This window comes from Danio rerio, chromosome 19 (genome assembly GCF_052040795.2).
Source record: "Danio rerio strain M-AB ecotype USA chromosome 19, GRCz13ab, whole genome shotgun sequence".
Taxonomy (NCBI): Eukaryota; Metazoa; Chordata; class Actinopteri; order Cypriniformes; family Danionidae; genus Danio; species Danio rerio.
Window position 1 is genome coordinate 5,602,501 of NC_141039.2, and position 18,868 is coordinate 5,621,368.

At 37.6% G+C, this 18,868-nt stretch overlaps 1 protein-coding gene and 2 long non-coding RNA genes across 10 annotated transcripts in view; 1 reads left to right on the forward strand and 2 right to left on the reverse strand.

Annotated features, from left to right (window-relative positions):
* The window catches only part of khdrbs3 (KH domain containing, RNA binding, signal transduction associated 3), a 218,038-nt gene that overhangs the window by 177,093 nt on the left and 22,077 nt on the right, over positions 1–18,868 (reverse strand). The gene's annotated exons all lie outside the window — the stretch shown is intronic.
* Positions 2,250–3,954, forward strand: LOC141378995 (uncharacterized). Its single transcript, XR_015516420.1, has 4 exons — positions 2,250–2,514; positions 2,584–2,840; positions 2,992–3,163; positions 3,477–3,954. It is a non-coding gene; the product is annotated as an uncharacterized LOC141378995 (long non-coding RNA).
* LOC147832433 (uncharacterized) lies at positions 4,904–6,894 on the reverse strand. Its single transcript, XR_015516422.1, has 3 exons — positions 6,759–6,894; positions 6,487–6,629; positions 4,904–6,302 (listed from the first exon to the last, which is right to left on the reverse strand). It is a non-coding gene; the product is annotated as an uncharacterized LOC147832433 (long non-coding RNA).

The following is an 18,868-nucleotide window of genomic DNA, read 5'->3' on the forward strand; positions in this document are numbered from 1 at the left end:
AAATATATAATGCTAATACCAGCAGTCCTTAAGTCCAAAAAGCAGTAAATGACAAAAAAAATGTTTAAATAAATAAAAAAAATAAACGAGTGCAATCAGGTCTTATTTCTAGATTAAAATAAAAGTGTTAAAATCTTGATACCATTATTAATTATTATTATTATTATTATTATTATTATTATTATTATTATCTCCCTGTGGGTGAGAAGAGAAAATATGAGAGAGTAAAGCCAAAAGCAAAAGCAAGATTGCATCATTTGAAATATTTTGCTATTGATATTTATTGATATTTTATGGGATGTTGATCTCAGCTCTGTCGACTTTTGATGTTGAAAATTCAACTCTACAGTTCAACAAAGTGACTTTTATTAACATTTTAGTATTTTAAATAATATAATGCATAAGAAAAAATAGAGAAATAAATCTGTAAAATAACAGGGTTTTTGTAGCATAATATACAACACTAATCCAGACGTTACTGTTAAATGTAGGTATACGATACGATATTTCTGATATCTTTTTACACTGTAGAGAGTGTTGGGTGAAACGAGTTACAAAAGGTAATTATTATGTATATGTAGTGTTGTCACAATACTTAAATTTCCAACTTCAATACGATACGTTGAAAAATATCGCTATTCAATACCTATTTCAATACCATTCGAAACAAATTGCGTGACATTAAAATAATGCAATGACGTAAAAAAGGGAAAAAATTACTAAACTATATAATGCCAAAACCAGCAGTCCTTAACTCCAAAAGGCAGACAATAACAAAAAACGTTTAAATAAATAAATTAGTGCAATCCCGTTTTTTTTTTTAGATTAAAATAAGCGTTAAAATATTGATATCATTATTATTATTATTATTATTATTATTATTACCTCCTTGTGGGTGAGAAGATAAAAAGTGAGAGAGCAAAGCCAAAAGCAAAAACATTATTGCATCATTTTAAATATTTCACTATTGATATTTAATCAGTTAATATTACACTACCTATAGGTTATGCCTTTCTGATTTATTGGAATTTTACGGGCCATTTACAAAACTTTTTCAGCCAAAAACAAACTTTAACTTCCCCACGTTATATAATAATACCTCACAGCAAACATAAGCAAACCAACCCAGGCTCATTCTAAAAACATACCCCTATGTACAATTCTGGAGAGCGCCAAATAGGTCCCGGGAGCTACTTTTGTTTTTGTGAATCCACCAGAGGGCGCAGTATACTTTTTTAAAATTCAAATTCAAGTAATGCCATTTGCCCTGCTGTTCTCGCGTAAATCCACCAGAGGCCAATGTCGACTGACTGACTAACTGACTGAGCCGCCCTCCTCCTTCCCTAAACCCAACCAATAATGTTTTCAAAAGCACCAATTGGCCAGCCTCACCCCTTCCCTAAATACAACTGACAGTTTTAAAAAGCAATCCAGAAAAAGAAAAGTCCTCGCCTGATTTTTACCACATTTTCAGATTTGACCACATTCTCACTCTGTTGTTTACTTGTTTATTTTATTTTTTGCCTTCTGTCTTTTTCACACCTGCTTTGTGGAACAGTTCTTCGCCGAACTCGAACCCCATCATCATTGTCAACTCCTCTCTGCAACTAAAGTCCTCCTATGTACATGGCGAGCTAGCAAACTGGTAACAGTGGGAAAGCCATTCATACATAGGTAAGCGGTTAGCTAGTAAGAGCAAAAACGATGTCGGAACGGTGTCGTACCCTGTCACGTTCGTTTTAAAGTCAAAATACGTACTTCTAGCTATATAATTCGGGATTTCCAGAATTCCGTTCAGGGCTAAGTTTTCAGAATAAGCCTTTGTTGAAACAAACTGTAGCGGTAATTGTGCGATAATAAAACCAGGAAAAAAGCTGTTTTGATGTTTTCCCCACACTAGTTTGAAGTTGTCGCGCAGATTCGCCACTCCTATTTGTTCATGGTTCTTGGTCGTAGCTTAAATTACAATGCAGGAAATCTTCCAACACTTCCAGAACTTGGAAATCAATGGTTACCGTTTCAGAATCTCATAAAGGTTTGGAACCACCTGAGGTAAAAGTAGAGTAAATAATGAGTAAATTCAAAGTTTTGGGTGAACTATCCTTTTAAAATGGCAGTAAATAACATTTATGTTTAAGAGTAAAAAGATCTGCCTAACAAGGCTTCTTTCTTTGAGCGCTGCAATGCATACAAGCATTAAATATTCATCCCCCCTGTGTATTTCCTTCTTCTCAAATTTCCCCACACTTAGACGTGCATCATCTGTGTATCAAACACTCATCCGATCAGAATCAGCGCTCTTTATTACAGAGCTCACGGGGTCACAAGACACCATAAATATGATAATTCAGTCATCTGCAGGGACGGGTGTTTGCTGTTCGTGTTTGGTTGAACCCAGCTGTTTCGAAGGATGCCAATTTAAAATAGACGGAGACAGGAGCGAGTGGCGCTGATCTAAACTCCACAAGAGAAAAGCGTGTGCGTGCGTCTGTTAATTCTGGGGATGTGCTCCGCGCGAGTGTTTGTTTGCTCCTCATCTCAGTGTGTGTTTGTCATTAATTAATCAGTGCTTGTTTATTCTAGGCGGGGAAAGCCTGGATAAACAGCTTGGGTAATATTTGCCGAACGACATCGAGGTTTGTTTGATGGACGCCGCTGGGATTCCGGCTGAACGTCGTCTTGCGATGGCAGTCCTGCTCGAGCTGCAGCTGTGAACGTTCTGGAGGAGCTTGCTCTCTCCTGCTGGGAACGCACAAATGCAGCGCAAATGAATGTGGGAGACCTTAGGAAAGTCAACAGTCTGAAATTGATTCCTGGATGATGTTGGGAGTCGACTTTGGGTATGAGCGAACTTCATTTCATTCTGCAGAGACAGTGAAATGTATTGTAGTACACACGTTGTAGCTCAAATAATGACAAATCCAACAGTGGGTTCATTTTTTTTTTATTAAAATTAAATGATACTTTTTAACCCAACAGTTGTTGTTGTAGGGGCGGCACGGTGGCGCAGTGAGAAGCATGATCGCCTCACAAGGTCGCTGGTTCAAGTCTCGGCTGGGTCAGCTGGCATTTCTGTGTGGAGTTTGCATGTTCTCCCCGTGTTCGTGTGGGTTTCCTCCGGGTGCTCCGGTTTCCCCCACAGTCTAAAAGACATGTGGTCCAGGTGAGTTGAATAAGCTATACTGGCTGTGGTGTATGAGTGTGAATGCAAGACTGTGTGGCTGTTTATAGGTGCTGGGTTGTGGCTGGAAGGGCAACCGCTGCGTAAAACATATGCTGTATAGGTTGGCAGTTAGGTTTGTGGAGACCCTGATTAATAAAGAGATTAAGTTAAAAAGAAAATGCATGATTTGAGTTGTTTTTGTACATATTTGACCCAAAGTTGGTCTAAAACAACCCAGCATTTTTTACAGTGCACATTAGAACAAAGTAAAACATTTTTATTCCCTTCTTTCTTTCATTTTCCTTTGGCTTAGTGCCTTATTTATCAGGTGTCGCCACAGCGGAATGAACCGCCAACTATTCCAGCATGTTTTACACAGCGGATACCCTTACAGCCGCAACCCAGCTCTGGGACATAGAGGTCTGCAATCCCGTGGCTGTATTGCGGGAGCTGTGGGACCCGGCCATATTTCTTACAGCGAGGGAATATATTCCAAATAAACTCACACAGCTGATGCTGCTCAAAGATTACAAGGACTATAAAAACAGCACAAACACACACACATTGTTGCTGAGTCTTGTTGAACAGTTTTGTGAACATTACAATGCGTTTTCCTTGTCTTGTCTTGTCGTGTTTTTGACCCTCGCTTTGTTTGTTTGTTTATGTTGCCTGTTGCCTGCCTCTACTGACCTATTGCCTGTGTTTTTGACTACGACTCTGGATTTGCCTACATACATCTGTTTTCACATTGTGATCATCTCTGTATAATAAACCCTGCGTTTGGATCCTCATTCCCTTGTCCAGCATCCTACTCACATTACACTTGCTTGCAATTTCTTTCTTTTTTTTTTGTATACACCCTTACAAAATCACCCAATCCATCTAACCCTGCTGAAAAATCCTGCTTAAACCAGCCTAGGCTGGTTGGCTGGTTGACCAGGCTGGTTTTAGAGGGGTTTTGGCCATTTCCAGGTTGGATTCCAGCCATTTCCAGGTCTTAGCTGGTCAGGCCTGAAAATGACCAGCCAATTCCAGCTAAAACCAGCTTGATCAGCCTGGTTTAAGCTGGATATAGCTGGTTTTGACTGGGCTCCCAGCCTGGCTAGGCAGGTAAAGCTGGTTTTAACTGGTCATCTCCCAGCCTGTCCAGTTAAGACCAGGCTGGAAATGGCTGGAAACCAGCCTGGAAGTGGCCAAAACCCCTCTAAAACCAGCCTGGTCAACCAGCTCAAACCAGCCAACCAGCCTAGGCTGGTTTAAGCCGATTTTTTCAGTAGGGAAATGAAAGATAAATGAATGTTTTTGGTGAATATGTATTCACATCGCAGAAAAACAAAATATCACAATGTCAAAATATGCAAACTCCACATAGAAGGACCTCCTGGTCCAGTCGGGACTTGAACCCACAACCTTCATGCTGTGAGGTGACAGTGCTAACCGAATTCAAAACAATGACTAATAATCCATACAGCTAAAAATACCAGAGCTGCATTCATCCCTTATTGAATCAGCCTACAATTGTGTTTTAAAGGGACTTGAGGCACCCCGTCGAAGTGTTATTTTTCAAAGCGCAGACTATTAGGGTGAAACACAAACACGCACACCTCTCGTTACAGCATTATCCCAGTGGGTTGTTGCCCTGTTTATAGGTGTCAGAGTTTGATAAAAGAGCATTTCTGTGGCTCGTTGATTTCTCATAATGAGTTCGCCCGTGGAGCTGATTCGTCATGTTTTTTTTTTCCTTCTCCCCCTTCCGTCCTTCTTTTTCCCTCAATCTCTCACAGCTACAAAACAACGCAGCCGCTCGTTTCTTTTTGTCGGCCCGAGACGCGGGACTGATTCTTTGATCCGTTCTTTGGCTAAGGCCGGACACTCAATCTTCCTGAGTGTTTGTGTCTCGCTGCGGATTGGGCTCATGTGTCTGGATGTGTAAAATGAGCTCCAATGGCTTTCGTATCGCCTCTCGGAAACCCTTATCTGATTCTACTGAAGGGAGAACAAAGACAACACACACACAGACACATACGCTCATAAACTTTCTCCGTCTCCTATCGCGGGCATCTCCTGTTTCCAACAGCATCTAACACTGAGAACATTTGATATAACTACCATCTTGCAAACGAAACAAGTAACTACACACGCGCACACACACACACACACACACACACACAAACACACACACACACACACACACACACACACACACACACACACAGAGACAACATTCAATATGTTGCCCACCGCAGCAGGAACAGCGTAGAGGGCTTAGCAACATAGCTGAAAATAATGAAAGTCGAAATTTTATCTCTCTTTGTAGCCAAATTTAATGCAAACACTGTAAAACAAATGCTGGGTTCACCACGATTCCTTCATGTTGTCCAAACACAAATCAATTAAGGTAACATAAATGTTTTTACAAATATATAAATGGATTAAAAATAATAGAATAGTAAAAAATAATAAAATAATAAAATAGCTCATTTTGAATAATTAGGTTGAACAACAGCAAAAACTTTCTTTTTTATGCATTTACTCAGCAATAAAAAAAAAATTTAAAGCGTTTGCATTTCAAACTTTGTTGAGTCTAAGATATAACCACAAATAGGGGCTAATGTTTAAAGATACCCTTTCACACACAGACTTTTCCGGAAAATTACTGGCAGTTTTCCAGAAAGGGCAGTGAACGAGCCCTTTTTAAAAATACTAGTATATTCGTTCCGGCAATTTTCCAGAAAGAGAAGTTGCAACATTCCTGGTAATTTCCCGGAATGCTGCTTTGTGTGAACGCAGAAGGAAAACTTACTAGTAGTTTGTTAGAGGTGTAACTTGAAGTTATGAAGACCCACATCAAAACTATGTTGTCGGCAAGATGGCGCTGCACATCAGTGATTAACATCTACACCTACTCCACACCTGAACCCAACCATCACAGTCATTAACGTCTACACCTACCACAACCATAAACACAACCATCATTGTTTACCGTCTACACCTACCAAAACCCTAAACCCAACCATCACAGTTATCAATGTCTACATCTTCTCCAACCCTAAACCCAACCATCAGTTATTAACGTCTACATCTTCCCAAACCCTAAACCCAACCGTCATAATTATTAACGTCTACACCTACTCCACACCTAAACCCATCCATAATAATTATTAACGTCTACACCTATTCCACACCTGAACCCAATCGTCATAATTATTAACGTCTACATCTACTCCACACCTAAACCCATCCATCATAATTATTAACGTCTACACCTACTCCACACCTAAACCCAATCGTCATAATTATTAACGTCTACATCTACTCCACACCTAAACCCATCCATCATAATTATTACCGTCTACACCTTCCCCGATCCTAAACCCAACCATCGTTTAACCTCTACACCTTCCACACATTTAAACCCAACCATTATAATTATTAATGTCTACACCTTCCCCAACCCTAAACCCAACTATCGTTTAACCTCTATACCTTCCACACACCTAAACCCAACGATCACAGTTATTAAGATCTACACCTTCCCCAACCCTAAACCTAACCATCACAGTGATTAACATCCACACCTTCCCCAACCCAAAACCCAACCATCACAGTCATTAACATCTACACCTTTAACAGCCCTAAACCCAACCATCACAATCAGTTATTAACATCTACACCTTCCCCAACCATCACAGTTATTATCACAGTCTACACCTTCCCCAATCCTAAACCCAACAATCATCGTTATTAACGTCTACACTTTCCCCAACCCTAAACTTAACCATGATGATGAAGATATGGTGGAGTTGCTAATCGAATGAATATAATAATACGTCAAATGAATTGTGTGGCGAGGGAGCCGTGGGAACGGAGTGAGGCCACCACGTAAGTGGATACACCTGCGGTGCGCACCTGCTTCGGATCCCACGGAAGGAGCTCTGGACGATAAAAGGAGGAACGACGGCAGAGGAAGCCGAGAGAGGACCGGGCCCGGACATATTTTACTTTTGCTTTCAGTTTTGTTATTATTAAAATTTTAAAAACATTGTTATTAATAAATATTTTAAAGCTCCGTCGGTTCTCCGCCTCCTTCTTCCCGGCGGCCAAAGGGCCGTAAACTTCATTACAAATTGGTTGTGGATAAATTGGAAAAAACTCATGAAAACATTTGGTGAAATTTTTTTTCATTTCTGCCATCTTGCCGACAGCATCTCGTTGTGACAACTCGCATGGTTCAATTCCATCTCGATAACTGCGAGTTACGCCTCTCTAACTTACTACAAGGTACACCCCTTCATGATATGCCCCTTTCTTGCAGTCCGTACAGATACACCTGGAAAAGAGTGTGTTGCAAAATCCACAGAGTTTGTAATGTAGTCAAATGTGTAAAAATTTAGCTGCGGTTCACGCTTTGCCCTTGGATGTCTCTGGGACAAAAGCAGCAGCATGAATGCTAAAGCTTTAAATAAAAGTGAAACCATCAACAAAAGCAAGACCCCTATTGTGTTTACAAATACAAGTGCAGCCGTTTAGAGAGCGTTTCTGGTTAATCATGTCAGAATTTACAGGTAATTTGGAATGGATGTGTGAACGGTCTTTTCCTGAAAAATTCCAGAACGCCCTTGCCTGTGTGAACTGTGCTTTTTTTGAATTATCGGTAAACTTGTTCAAGAAATTTTCCGGATACTTACTAGTATAACTGTGTAAAAGGGGCTAATGTTTGTACCTATGGTGTTAAGGTAGTAAACAAGAGTTAAGACAACACACACACTTTCTCCATCTCCTATTACAGGCATCTCCTGTATCCAACAGCATCAAATACTCAGAACATTTGAGATAACTACCATCTTGCAAACGAAACAAGTAACCCGCCATACACACACAGACAGACGACATTCAATATGCTGCCCACCACAGCATGAACAGCGGAGAGGGCTTTGCAATATAGCTGAAAATATTAAAAGTCGATATTATGTCTCTCTTTTTTGGGCAAATTTAAAATGAACACTTCAATTTTTATGCATTTAGATCAAAGTTTTAAAAGCATTTCAGAAGTTAGATTCGATGATATATATTCACAAAAAGACTAGTAAAAATTAATCAAGGTACGTTCACACATTGTTCGTACCTATGGTGTTGCAAAAATAAAAGGTAATGAGAGTTAAGACAGCTCACACACACTTTCTCCGTCTCCTATCACAGGCATCTCCTGTTTCCAACAGCATCAAACACTGAGAGATTTGATATAACCGCAATCTTGCCAACGAAACAAGAAACTGTACACATGCACACATCTAACATTCAATATGTTGCCCACCACAGCAGGGACAGGATACACTGTAAGGCTTGGCAAAACAGCTGAAAATATTAAATGTCAATATTTTCTCTCTCTTCTTTGGACATGCATGCTTCCGTATTTATGGATTTACTCCGAAATCAAATTTAAAAAGTGGCTCTGTTGCATTTTAAGGGAGGCAACGTCAAATACCGCAAAGAGAAATTAGATAGAAATCAAGGGACTTTTTCCACATTGTTTGCTTTTATGATGATGCTTTTTTTCAACACATTTCTAAACATAACAGTTTTAATAACTCATATTTTATAACTGATTTATTGATCTTTGCCATGATGACAGTAAATAATATTTGACTAGATATTTTTCAAGACACTTCTATACAGCTTAAAGTGACATATAAACTTATAGACTTAAAGGCTTAACTCGGTTAATTAGGTTAACTAGGCAGGTTAGGGTAATTAGGCAAGTTATTGTATAACGATGGTTTGTTCTGTAGACTATCGAAAAAAATATAGCTTAAACAGAAACAGAAATTGGAGGGAAAATATACAGGGGAGCTAATAATTCAGGCGGGCTAATAATTCTGACTTCAACTGTGTATGTACATTCACATATATTAGGGATGCCACAATTCTCAATATAATATTGAACCGTTCGGTACGACATCCACAATTCAATATGCGCTTGTTAATTGCGTTTTTTTATTTTTTCCGGTTTTACGTTTAAATAATTTGTGTGCGTTTTATGTCTCTCCGAATTGACGGTTTGTGTGTGCCTGTAAGTCTACGAGCTGAGAGAAAACTCCTCCCGGCATATAAATATTTCATCACTATGCTCTAGAGTTAGGGGGCGCTAAACCATCATTCCACAATTTCACATGGCAAGCGGCGGTGAAGTAAGCAGTACGAGGAAGCGGCGGATTTCTCACCACACTGATGGCTTTCGAATCTGCGGAGTGAGCACATTTTGGTTTTGCCGTTGAGTAAAATGCTAATGAAATAAAAAAACATTGTGCAAGCATTGGTTTCCACACATAGCCTACTCAAAAGGAAACACTTCCAACCTGACTGCAAATCTGCGGCACCATCACCTAGCAATATCACTGTCTGAAGGTAGGATAGCAGAGAAGGTAATAAAGTCCTCCAAATAGCAACAATCACTTGCTGAATTGTTCCAGCAAACACAACCAACTGGTTCCGAGAGACACATAAAAAAACCAAAGGCAGTGGGAATGTTTATTGCTAAAGATTTGCAGCCGTCTTTAGTGAATGGAGATGCGGACTTTTGTCATCTTATAAAAGCACTCGTTCCGCGTTAACTTACAGACTACCGTCTCACTTTTTTCAGCACCGAGATAATTAAAATGGTTTATTTATGTTTACTGAAGTACAAATATGTTTAATTGAAATGGTTAATTTATGTTTATTAACTTCATATGTATACTTTCAAAATGTAGGAACGTATGTGTTGTCCAGTTTGTGCATGCGGGCTACCAGCAGCTGTGAGATTTCAGTGTTTTGTTTTGTTTTTTTACAATAAGAACTAGTGTACTTTTTTTGGCTTTAAAGTAAAGGTGTATTGCAATAAATCGATCTTATTTTTTTTCTCCCTAACCCCTAATTCATCCTATTGCCTTAGCATAGAATAACAAAAACACGTGTTTAAGAAAAACATGTGTCAAGCCATCAGAACCGAACCGAAAACAGTGTTAAAAAACCAAGGTAAGTATTGAATATATATATATATATATATATATATATATATATATATATATATATATATATATATATATATATATATATATATATATATATATTCCAAAGAAACCCGGAATGTGAAAACACCAAAGAGTTTGAGCGTGCATTATAAATATATAGATTCCGATTTCCGAAAATATTGGGACACCATCTTTTCATGCATTTTTCAGTTTTAGCACATCATTTCTGAAGCATCCAATTCCTTCCTCGTTATTCCCGTTTAAATCCTCCCTCCAGCTGCAATCAGAACCAGTGTCTGAACACCTCCAAACCACAGATCTATAAGCAGGATGGCGACGATCTGCCTGATCTCAGCAAGATCTCACTTTCATCGCTCTCGCAGGAGTTTGGCCAGCGTGTTTGTGCTGCAGCGTCTGCAAGATAATCATAATCACGCCTCCAGAGACTGAGATGCCACACTTCAGGCCTAATCAATGGAAATTGTCAAGTCTTTTCTAATGGCGGTTGCAAAGCTTGCTGTGGAGTCTTCGGACACAGTTTATTGACGAACGAATGACATGGCAAATCATTATTTTGTTTATGATGTCTTAAAGGAGTTGGTTTCCATCAATTCAAATAAAGTGAACTAAAACTAGTTTAGAAACATATACATAAAAAAAACATTTAATGATAACTTGGCCCAACAGAAAACAATTTCACATTGAAAAAGTAATAGAAAATAAAATATAATAGAAATAAAATCATTTAAAGCTATAAAGCAGAAATATTTTTAATAATAAATTCAACACTGAAATTACAAAAACTTACAGTATATATATATATATATATATATATATATATATATATATATATATATATATATATATATATATATATATATATATATATATATATATATATTGTCAATATAATGTAAACATTACAATTTTTTTATAAAATGTTAAAATATTGATTGGCTCTTAATGGAATAAATATTTTATATTTCAGCTCTTACATTATGTAAAATAAGTAAAAGCTAGGATATAAAAATTAAATAATATATAAATAATAAAATATGGTAATAAAATATAATGTAAATAAAACTATTCAAAGCTAAATAAATAAAACAAAAAAATACTAAAATGCACACTGAAATTACTAAAACATACATTTTAGTCATTCATTCATTCATTCATTCATTCATTTTCTTTTCAGCTTAGTCCCTTTATTAATCTGGGGTCGCCACAGCGGAATGAACCGCCAACTTATCTAGCACGTTTTGACGCAGCGGATGCCCTTCCAGCAGCAACCCATCTCTGGGAAACATCCACACACACTCATTCACACATATACACTACGAATAATTTAGCCAACCCAATTCAACTGTACCGCATGTCCTTATACTAAAACCGGAGCACCCAGAGGAAACCCATGCGAAAGCAGGGAGAACATGCAAACTCACAAACGCCAACGGACCCAGCCGAGGCTCAAACCAGTGACCTTGCTGTGAGGCGACAGCTCTACCTACTGCGCCACTGCATCGCCTAAACAGAAATTGATAAGATAATTTAAAATAATTCAATTCTTACAATTCCGACTGCACATGCACACACCCATGAGAAGATGGTCATCGGCTGTCATGTTAAATGAAAAACATATTCCCACCGAGTATAATTGCAGTTCTCGTTTCCAGGTGGTTCTAGTTCACCTTAACTCAGCAACCCGTCTAAAACTTTCACCAGCTTCAGCACCGCGGAGACACCTCGGCTAATGGGCCTTCACACAAAAGCAGGAGAGAAAGAGTGAACAAAGAGCAAACTGCCCACCGTGAAAAGTTTCCAGGCAAGGAAAGCGAACCGTCAGTGTGTGTGTGTGTGTGTGTGTATATGTGTGTGCGCAAGAGAGATCGCGTACTGCTGTCTTTAATGAGCTACACCGCTCAAACCTGGATATAACGAGCCAAAAGACCCTGTGCCAACCTTAACAAGCACCACGTCCAACAGCGGGTCAGGACTCAAACGGCCTGAATGAAGAACAATAGTAAACAGCATGAAGAACAAGAAGACTTTCATTAAAACCGAGAAGGCAGAGAAAACGAACCCGGAGAGCTGGAGACGGAAGCAGCCCTGCTTAAATGGAAGACAGCCATAAAATACAGCTGAAGACCCGGTGGGCGAACGCGAATAAAACACAAGCTGGAACAATACTGGAAGCCGCCATTTAGTATGTTCTGTGACCTTTAAGACAAAATGATCATCTGTCTGCTGGTTGTGTCAACTGATGTAAGAGACCTTTCTCTCGGTTTCTCCCACTGCGAAGTAAAAAAAAAAAAAGGCTGACTTGTGTGTGTGGTTGTACTGTATGTATTACGGAGAAAGGAGTTGAGCAGAATAAAAGAGTAGGGTTGGATCGATAGCAAAATAAAAGTATGATTCAAACCTCTTGTAGCTTGGTATTGACACTAAATTTATACCTTTCCGTTCGGGGCCTTTCAAAATGATGTTTCAGAAGAAAAAAAAAAAAAGTGTACAAGCAGGTGCTCTGCTATATAATTCAGTGGCATTTGAGGATGAAATCAAGCCAATGTCCACACTGTTAACATTTTGTCGTAAAAACACAGTATTTAACTGAAATATAAGGCTGATTCCAGCGTTATGGATGTGACATTTGCAGTAAAAATTCAAAACATAAATTTGCAGAGAAAGTATACGTTAACATTATATTGAATCATCTGTTTATATTTTCCAAAACACAGAGTTATGGGATCAAAAAAATTCAATCTGTGAACATTTTTATACTTTAAATGAGGAAAATAAACAAGCGTTTTGGATGTGACAAAAAAAGTCTGCGAGTTTACAGTATGCAACATATTTTGTAAAAATTCTGTGAATTAAACTGCACAACCCAAAATAAATAATTCTCAACAAAAGGATAAGAGTTGGCTCTTTATAGAACAAAACTGATTTATTTTATTTTATTTGGACATTTTTGCATTTTTGAGGGAAAATCTTTGTTATGGATGTGACACTTTTTCGTTATGGATGTGACGGATGTGAAATTGCCATTTGTTTGACTTTGGTAAATCAAATATAATAGTTTGAAAACATTGACAGAGACATTTTTAAGTATTTTTAAAGTACTGTAAAACACTTACCTGCGCAAAAAATGTAGAAACGGTTTCGCTATTTTGGTGAAAACTTTTTTCTTTTCATGGCAAGGTTGACATTTTCATGGAATTGCTCATAAACTGTATTTTACTGTGGAAATGACTGTATATTTTACAGTGAAGGTACATACAACTCTGTAAACACATAAGCCCCTTTCACACAGTGATACCGGTAAATATCTGGAAAATTTCCGGAACGACTTTACCGGTATATTCAAAAAAGCGCTGTTCACACAGGCGAGGACGTTACGGAAATTTTCCGGAAAAGAGCATTCACACATCCATTCCAAAATACCGGTAAATTCTGACATCATTCACCACAAATGAGCTTTAAACGGCTGCGCTTGTATTTGTAAACATTTGACTAAATTACAAACTCTGTGGATGATCAATATTGTGAACAACTTTCGCAGGATCACTTTCTCATGTCGAGAAGTTCATAATATGTGCGTGTGCAGGCGCTCACAGGCACACGCAAAGCTTGAAGGTAAACAAACAACGGCTTATCATAAGCATCTCATCGATGATTATTTACACAGTTGGCATAAAGAAGAACATATAAACGTGATCTGACTAACTTCTAGCAGCTAAATGTGTCTGGAAAAATATTCAAAGGTTTTTATTCTCACAAACCGCGCGGACGTAAATGCGTCTGACTGTTGTAATTGGCTAAAGCAGACGTCTCACGTCAGCACGTTTTAGACGTGCACGCGCTTATTCCGGTAATCTTCCTTTTGCGTTCACACAGCACAGCATTCCGGCAAATTGCCGGTAATGTTACAACTTCTCTTTCCGGAAAATAGCCAGAACGAATTTACCGGTATTTTCAAAAAGGACCTGTTCACACATACAACCTTTCCGGAAAATTGCCGGCAATTTTCTGGAAAGGTCTGTATGTGTGAAAGGGGCTATATACAGCTAGATAAATGGTGCTTTAAATGTAAATACAGTATTTTTTGTTAGGCTTTTTTTGTTTTTTTTTAAACGCGATGAGCTAACTGGTTGCAGCGAGAAAGCCCACCACAGGGTGGAGGCGAGCCATCAGCCGGCGAGCGCGAAGAGTAGCGGCGTCACACCGCCCCTTAGCGTTCGCTTGAAAAAACTAAATGCGGCCATACTGTACGTACCTCCGGCCACAAAAATCGCGTTCTCCAGAAACGTCCACAGGGCTACGTTTTCAGAATGAGCTTGGGTTGGCATTGCCAAACACAATGAATATTAGATATAATTATATACGATGTAAAAGTAGTCAATAGAAATGACAACAACACAATCCAATCTGATCAGGCTGTTGCCGCTCGAATCAAATTTGGTAGCGAACACATTTTATTTAAATTTGACAATGTTTTACGCATTACTAATGCTGTTTACATCATCTCTTTTGGATTCTATTGTGGGCCACTGATAGAACCAAAAAGCACAAGATGATTGACTCATTCCGAATCAGAATCCATTCCACCGTTAACATTAGCAATACTGCATGAACAATGTGCACAATATTCCATGCACGGCATTTCAATATGCTCTTTCCTGCAACTCACTTTCATGTCCTTACATACTGTTATTTGTGATCTTTCTATTCACTACCGTCGCCTTCAGCTTGCTCTGGGGGGTTGTAAGGCAAAAAAAAACCTCTGTCAAGCTGCTCTAAAACAATATTTATGATGGCAAGGGCTCTACACATACATCTGAATTGAACTGAAATGCTTCTTTGCAGGCTTACATCTAACATTAATATAATAATGGGTGGGGAAATATATACACTATCAATTTAATAAAAAAAAGAATTAGGCTTTACATAAATCTCACATAGCCAGAGATTCAGCTATCAGCATTAAGCTTGTGTTGCTATTCCAGCGTGAATAAAGAGAATGAGCCAGGCCTTGGCTATAGAAAAAACAAATAAATAAAATACGCTCTCTTAAATATTCTACAAACGGCATTATTATATGTTTCTTTTACAAAACTGATGAGATAAACCCTATTTCAAATTTTGATTCATAGGTCTAACATACATCTTATTTCTAAATCCCTCATTTCCTAGAACTTACTCTGCTTTGATTGGTCAGATCATGACCTTGTTTGTCGATTGATCAATTGCTGGTTGAAAAGCTGATCAAAAATTCAGACATTTCACATTTGTATGAATTTTACAACACCGGTTTATTTATTTAGCCTACTTTTTTTATTAAACCGGAAAAAAACGCACTTCAACATATGTTTTACAGAAGTTACAGGGTAAAATGAAGAATACGGGGCAGTAAGTACTGCACTTTGGCTTGAGTGGATATTTGCATTAGTTTCTGCAAGATGAAACGGCCCTTGAGAGACTGAAAAAAGAGAATTATTTTAAGTTGTACAATTATTTCATCTATTTTCAAAAAAAAAAAAAAAGATTTGTTAAGCTACTTTATACATACAGTAAATGAATCTTGAACAACATTATAAGCTATACAAATTTGAAACTGCATTTCATGACGCCTTTAAACCATTGATGTGTCGGAAAACACACAAAAAATAAAATAAATTGGTGTGTTACATATTTAATAATCACATTAAGCTTCCTTGATTGTTACTACTAATCAGAAACAAACAAACATTTGGTAAAAATGAACAACAAGTGGCAGTGTGTACAAAGTGTTGTATTGTGCCTTGAATGGATATCATGCGACAAAGACAGCCAATCACAGAAGTGGGATTTGCATTAGTTTCAAAGTGGAAACGCCCCTTGAGCGACTGAAAAAATAGATGTCTGTTGTTTCAAATACAAATATGCAAATTTATGTAGGTTTATCACGAAAAAATAGAAGTTACACGAATTTGAAACTGCATTTTTTTATGACACCTTTAAATCTTTTATGTGTAGGAAAACAAATAAACACAAATAATAATTGGTTTTGTGTTACATTTTTAATATTCACATTAAGCTTTGTGGGTTGTTACTACTGAAAAAACAGACAAAAAAACTCTCTGAAAAGATGTAAACTGTAGAAAAGATGCAATAAAACCACAAATTACCTAAAAGTTCGATTTTTAAACTCACACTTTAGCTTTCAAACTCAGTATTTAGCTAGTAGAATTTTGTAAAACGGACATCATATGATGTAAAATGATTTTGATTCAACGAGAATCTCCTAAAGGTTTACAAGCACTTGAGGGTTAGTAAATAGTGAGTAAATGTTCATTTTGGGGTAAACTATCACTTTAACAGCTTGACAGGGGTTAACTATTTAAAACAAGACTTTTAAGTCTATTATAAAAGAAAATCATCCATATTATACTGTTTATAAAACCGGTGTAAAATAGTCAAGAAAACCTAAAACTAAAAATATCATGGCTTGAATGCTTGACATTATAAGTGCACCATAGGGGAAATATTATAATGCTACAGTTTAAAAGAGCAGAATAATGTCGCCCTTTACACACATAAGATGACCTGTATGCCCAGATTATCCATAATTCATTAGCTTTCAAAAGCGTTGCATCAGCACCAGGCAATTCAAGTGTATAATTGTTGCAATAATTATTCTGGAATTTACTGACCATGTTATAAAGTGGGAAAACGCCTTGTAATCATGTTTTTACGGCGCGGCAAACCAGACCCCAAGGAGCCATTGGAAATGGACAGAGGAAGCTTCTCTTTTCGTAGCATGGCTGCATAAAAAATAAATAAATAACAGCATAAAGCTCCTCTAGCTGAGCTTTTAGACCCTCGTCCACAAGAGGAACCAAATCACACACACCGTTATAGGGTATAATGGGGAAGAGTGAGGATCTCGCCGGGTTATGGAGGGGCATAAATCTTTAATAGCAGAGAGGCAAAGAAACAGGATATCAGTAAATGAAACTTAAGTGGATTTTCAGGCTTTTGTAGAAGTAGTTGGTAATGTGCTGAGAGAAGCATAAGAGAGAGACAGAAAAGTCTGACTTTGCCACTGTATATTTTTAGTATTATATATTTACCACTAAGGGTGTCACGATCCTCCAAATCCTCGATTCGATTACATTTTTAATACTAAAGTCACGGTATGATTTGATTTTCGATTTAAAAAAGAAAAATTAAACAAAATCATAAACAAATCATACAGTAAATGAATAGAGGTAAGTTACACACATAATTGCCACCTGTCAATCCCCTTTTCTGTGGGACTCGTGAATAGACAGTGATCTGTGTCCTTATAATGGCGTCTGTGTACTGACCCGCTGTCTCGAGAGCACGACAATGTGTTTTACCACATGTTTGAGAACAACAATACTAATAGTCCACTCATATTAACCTGTATTTTACATCTACAGAATCCTGAGAAAACCGTGATCTTTATTTTAGGCAAAAAAAATCGTGATTCCCATTTTAGCCAGAATCGTGCAGCTCTAAGACATTTCCTTGCTCTGTCAAACATGATTTGGGAAATATTTAAAAAAGAAAAAAAATTCAAAGGAGGGCTAATAATTCTGACTTCAACTATATTCTGAGACTTTGCAAAGTGAATGAATTCATTTTGTTTCTAAAAACATGTTTTACACAAACAATACTTAAAAATTCATTTAAAAAAGTGTTCATAAATTGAACACAGTAAGATCACTAAGTAAAATATACATACAGTAACTTAAATGCAGAAATGACACATCTGAATGGGTTGTATCTAAGGAATATTTTGTCAACTTTACCTGAATTTCTTTAGTTCATTTAACTATTTTGTTGCTTGTAGAAACTACTTAACAAACTTGCGTGGAACCACTTGACACTCTTTTTTTTAAGTCCAACAAAGCAGTTTTTTGAGTGTATGGCCCAATTTAGTCATGAAAAAAAAATTTTTATCCATATTTGCAAAGTTGCCAGATCTTGCATGAAGCTTATCACCTCACACAATTGATGAAATGTTGAAATCTTGAAGCAGTTTTCACCTTAATCTGGCAACATACTGTGCGTTACAACCCAGTTACACGGTTAATGTCTGCACAGGTGGTAGTAGAACATCTCAACGTCAGTAGGAGGAAGTGGTGGAAAGAATTAAGTAAAAGTACCACTACTTACCCAAAAATTTAGTGCAAGTAGAGTAAAAGTATCTAACGTAAACATGACTAAAAAAAGCCCTTTTAACAGTACTTGAGATTCGTGGGTATTACACCATGAAAGGTTTGTGCATTTGTTTGTAAACGTAACATTCTGTAGTGCATTAAGTTATTGGTTAAGAAAAAAAGAGTAATATAGCACTAAAATTCAATTTCAATATTCAAGTGAAAGTAACAGCAGACACATTTGAAACAACTTATCCTTCAGCTTGGTCACTTTATTTATCAAAGGGTATATGTTTTACGCAGCGGATGGCATTCCAGCTGCAACCCAGTATTGGGAAACATCCATACACACTCATACACTACTGCCAATTTAGTTGATCGAATACACCTATATCGCAGTCTTTGGACTGTGGGGAAAAACGGAGCACCTGGTGGAAACCCATACCAACATGGGAAGAACATGCAAACTCCACACAGAAATGCCAACGGACCCAGCCGGGATTTGAACCAGCGCCCCTCTTGCTTTGGAC